The sequence below is a fragment of the Benincasa hispida genome, chromosome 1 (assembly GCF_027475165.1).
Source record: "Benincasa hispida cultivar pf3 chromosome 1, pf3_genome.v1.1, whole genome shotgun sequence".
NCBI classification, from domain to species: Eukaryota; Viridiplantae; Streptophyta; class Magnoliopsida; order Cucurbitales; family Cucurbitaceae; genus Benincasa; species Benincasa hispida.
The window spans coordinates 63,662,048-63,667,020 of record NC_143478.1 but is presented as its reverse complement, the minus strand read 5'-3'; the positions used below and the strand labels follow the sequence as shown (position 1 = coordinate 63,667,020).

The 4,973-nt window shown below is 29.8% G+C and overlaps 1 non-coding gene across 1 annotated transcript; it reads right to left on the bottom strand.

Moving 5' to 3' along the window:
* Nucleotides 1-286: 286 nt before the first annotated feature.
* Nucleotides 287-358, bottom strand: TRNAM-CAU (transfer RNA methionine (anticodon CAU)). Its single transcript has one exon. It is a non-coding gene; the product is annotated as a tRNA-Met (tRNA).
* Between the last annotated feature and the right edge of the window lie 4,615 nt (nt 359-4,973).

Sequence of the window (4,973 nt, the reverse complement as noted above, 5' to 3'; positions counted from 1 at the left end):
AAAAAATTTAAATATGTTGTAGATAACAAATACAAGAGTTTGAAGTATTTAAAGTGTTCTATCATTTTTTACTAATTAAACTCAGTAATAAAAAAAACAAAATTGGAATTTTGTCATGAAACAATTTTATCTGTACATTCCGCCTTTATCATTCTTCTTCTTCTTCTTCTCTTCCAACTAATTGGGCTGAAGGATGTGGGCCGTGCTTTTAGGATGCGACGTCGTTTTGGCCCTTGTGCCTTTTAACCTTTAAGTTTAAAAAAATAATGGAATGGAAGCCTTTCTCTATCAGAGCCAGGTTTCGATCCTGGGACCTGTGGGTTATGGGCCCACCACGCTTCCGCTGCGCCACTCTGATTCGTTGAAAATCATGTCAAAATTATGATTATAATTATAATTATAACCAATTCACAAATCATTTTCCTCTCTTTTCTGAAAACTTAAATCATTTTCCTTTTATATCTATAAATAAAACTGAATCCTTTTCCCCCCTCCTTAAAAATAAACCGAATTCTTGTCGTTGTGTAAGATCTTATAAAACAAAATTATTGAAACAAAAAACATCATGTCTCTACCTTTTATTGGTTGGAAAACTTTTTTAAAACTTTCTAACTTCAAAAATAGGATTTTCTACTTATTTATCACTAATTACGTTATGCTTTTTCTTGCTACTTTGATATTATTTTGAGAGCAATAATTTTATTGGATGATTTTATGTTGATTTAAAATGAAATAATGTTTTCAAATCGAGCATAGCTCAATTGACATATGGATGTATCAAAGACCAAGAGATTTGTGGTTTGAATTCTCATACATTCTATTGTACAAAAAAAAAAGGTAATATATATATATATATATATATATATAATTATAAAGCATTAACAATAGTTAAAAAGAGGAAAATTCTGCTAACGAACAATAATAAAACAAAATTTAAATATGAAGATAATAATCATACTTTTTTTGTCGAATAAAATAAGTTTATATATGGATTATCAAGGTTTCATTCTAGCATGATCCAATGTTTTTTTTTTTTTTTTATGAAGAATGAAAGATTCAATTATTATTCAATAATTATTTTTATCATGACATTCTAAAAATGGAGATGAAGCCAAAGAAAAATATGAAAGTTTGTACCTAATTCTTTGAAAAATATATAGTTATTGTGTGAAGGGTTATGTATTATGTGAAAGGATACGTCGACAATTCCATGAAATTCGAAAAGGTGTGATTATTGTTGATTAGTTATTTTAGTTTTTCTTTTCTTTTCTTTTCTTTTTCATTTTTTTTTTTTTTTTTTTTTTTTTGCTAGAGGTGTACGTTTATGTGAGGGAAAATAGAAATCAAGGGTTGTGAGGGTAAAATGTTAATTGAGGAAAATTTTATGGGTAAAAAGGGGACAAAAAAATCTCTCTTATTGTCCCATTTATATATATCATAGATTATAGATAACGGAACTAGGTGAAAATTCACGAATGTCTTATTAGGGTTCAACCTTTAAACTTCTCCTACTCCATATAATTTATTGTTATTTTTAAAAATGAAAACTTGATAATAAAAATTTTTAAATCTATTTTAAATGGGAAATTGGGGAAAATGGCAAAATTGGAGGGTCCTCTGGATTTATGTTAAAAACAGAAAATAATAAGAATTTTGGCAAAACGTGTGTGACGTCCACTTTTATAATAATGAATTTCCCCATAATATGGTCAGCTAACAGCATTATTGAATACAATGTATTTTCTATAGTGTGTAAGTCTAAATAGAAATACAGTGTAAATAGAAGTGCCGGTTATGAGATTCCAACCAAATTGATTCAAGAGAAAAAGGTGACACATTTTTTTTTGGCAAATTTGAGTTTCGAATTGATAGAGTAATATCAAATTTCGTTTGATGTAACCATTTTTTGAATTTATTCAAAATGAACCAATCTTTAATTTGTATATCTCCATTTTGATTTTAATCTATATTAGATCTTCAAATTTTACATTATCTTATTAATTTTTTATTATTTTAAATACGAAGTAATATATTTGATTTCTATTAAGATCTTATTCACTATTTTATATATATTATCATCAAACAAATAGTATATTTCATTCAAATTTTCTCATTTTTTTATTTTTAATCACGTTTTATTACTTATCATCTTATTATATTATAATATCATTTTAAAATTTTTAATATACACTTCGTATCAGTATCTAAAAAGGTAGATTTTTTTTTACAAACAAATAGTTACTATTTCAATCTTTCCGTTTTTGCTATGGCTCCACAATGAGTAAGAATTCTTTCTGACAGTAGATGGGATGAAAATTCGCACTATCATGATTATCGTATTATAGAGACTTGTATTCCATCAAATTCATCCTTCTAACAATTTGTTGATTATATTTAAGGTAAGCTTTTCTCGTCTTCCAATCTCTCTATATCTCGTTTTACATTATATTGGGATGGTTCCAACAATTCAAGCTTTATTCAGATTCTCGAAGATAAGGATGTTTTGTGATTGATGTCAATTTCGAACTTCTCCCAAAATGATTTATATATAGTTGTTGATACCGTATCGTCTGGTACTTCTGAAAATACAATGTATTTGAATAGCGAGTTAGCAGAAACAGACCATTCCATCCAATAATATGATCGCAATATTGAAATGATTGATTTTCAAGCTTCTGGAAATACACTATTTTTAAATAGTGAGTTACCTCGTCCTCATTATTGACTGACTCATTGTTCTTCCTTTAGTTTTTTTTTTTTTTTAATACCTTAATCCTTCTTCGAATACATTTAAAGGGTTGATTAATTTTAAACTTATTAGTTAAAAACGACGATAAACAACTAGTGTTTCATTTCTATTTTGAAATCCTAAAAAGTATGGAACATATTTGTATATCAAAGATTTATTTGGTTTGTCTAAAGATTCAAAATAAAATATTGTTTTAAAATAATTTGGTAAATCTTTAATTATTTATGAAAAAAAATAAACATATCTATGTATTATATCTAAAGATTTTTGTTCAACACTTATTTCTTACCTTTATTGGCGGAAACAACGTATAGAACAGATTAAAGTACATGAACGAAAAGACAGATTGTAGGAAGTTTTGGTTTCTCTACTTGTGGAAAACTTGGTGGTACTATTGTGAAAAACCCTATGGTATTGTCGTTTTTCTTCTCCCACAATAGAGATTGGTTACACTCATCATTTCGCTTGCAAAAGGATTAGTTTCAGAGTCCCTAGCAATAGGATCAATTTCGATGTCCCATAAACAGATAAACAAGGACAAGGACTAGAGAAGAGTATGCATGAGAAGGTAAAGGTTCTGCCAACGATTTACAATCACTTACCTAACGACAATGGAAGGGATTCTCCATTTTATTCATCAGTGTCGATGCAAAGGAAGGGACTATCCTTAGGGTGGGCAGAGAGATTTTGTGTCTGTCGCCTGAGCATAGAGTTTTTGTGGTTGGTCGCCCGAAAAAAAAGTGATTTGTTCTTTACGCTTCCAGTGTGCCTTGATTTTGATTATAATTTCTTTTGTTGTGGGATTGAAGTTCTGTATGTTTTTGGGATTTCTTTTTCTTCCTTTTTTTTTTTTTGGTATTTTGAATGCACGCCTTGGTTGTATAGCAATCATATTAGGTAGGCATAGATTTGAGGTTTGGCAAGTTACATCGTTTGTCGTGGTAATTGTTTTAGTTATAGTGTATTTGTTGTTTTTTGAACAATTTAGAAACTCTCAAACTTTAATATGTGAACATTTGGTCTTTTATTTTAAGTGAGGGTAGTTTTTGTTAGAAAAATTGGCATGTGTAGTGGAAATGAGGATCAATTCTCCAATTGCACAAAAAAACTTACAACCCTAAATTAATTAATTATGATTTTTTTTGAAATATTACCTTTGAAGCTCTCGAAACTCTTTTATCTCCACTCGAACACGAACTGGACAACACTAGAGCTGACCTACTATCCTCTGGACTCAGAATCGGGTTGTGGGACTCGATGGATGAAGAACCCAAGAGAGGGAAAGAGATGGAAATAGAAGATGGATTTTTTAGTTGGCTTTGGGTTTTGAATTTTTCTCAAAATATGGTGATTTTTTCCAGTCCAAATTTAGAAAAAAAATTTGGCAAAATGTCAAAAGTCTTTGATCCAAATTGAAAGTCCAAATTTATAGAAAAAAACCATGCAAAATTGCATGAAACAAATTCATAAAAACCAACACCTCAAAATCCACTAAGTGGGCTTGATGTCTCCACTATAAGCCAACACCTAGCCCATTATCTTGTTAGTGGAATTATTCAACAAAAGTTTGGATTTTCCCACTAACTTTAGTCAAAGGACAAAATACTCATTTTGTCAAAGTCAAACTTTGACCAAAAAGTCAACATTTGACTTTTTATGATTTTTTCCGTGTTGACTAATTTTGACTTCCCGAGCATAAATTCGCATTCATTTTCTCGAAATTTAAATCACATTCGAATATAAGGTCGGTCAAAGTTTGACTTTTCAAAGTCAAAAGTCAACTCTTTGATTTTCTACATCTTTGACCATTTCCATTATTTTCGAGCTTCCGAATATGAACGTATTCATATTCTTGATATTTAAATCATATTTAAACATTAAAGCTGTATCTCTAAACTGAAAAACCAACCACTATATCACAGATAATTGTCGGTTTCTCTCTCTTTACCTATTTCGAATAATTCGAATTATTCTATCATACTGTTCTAAGTTTATTCCATATGAGCTACTAGGGGAACCTAATGGACCTATAGATCATGGGCTCCAACGATCCGAGATTAGCTGGCTAAACTCTTTTAGACGGAGCTAATCAACATTCGTTAACTCACGGGTCATTCCACTATAGTCTCGTAGCTACACTCCCCTCACTATAGATATATTTGTGTCCATATGATATAACCATGATTAGTAAGCTAATCCTTCACAGGTTGTTCGTAATCTCGGT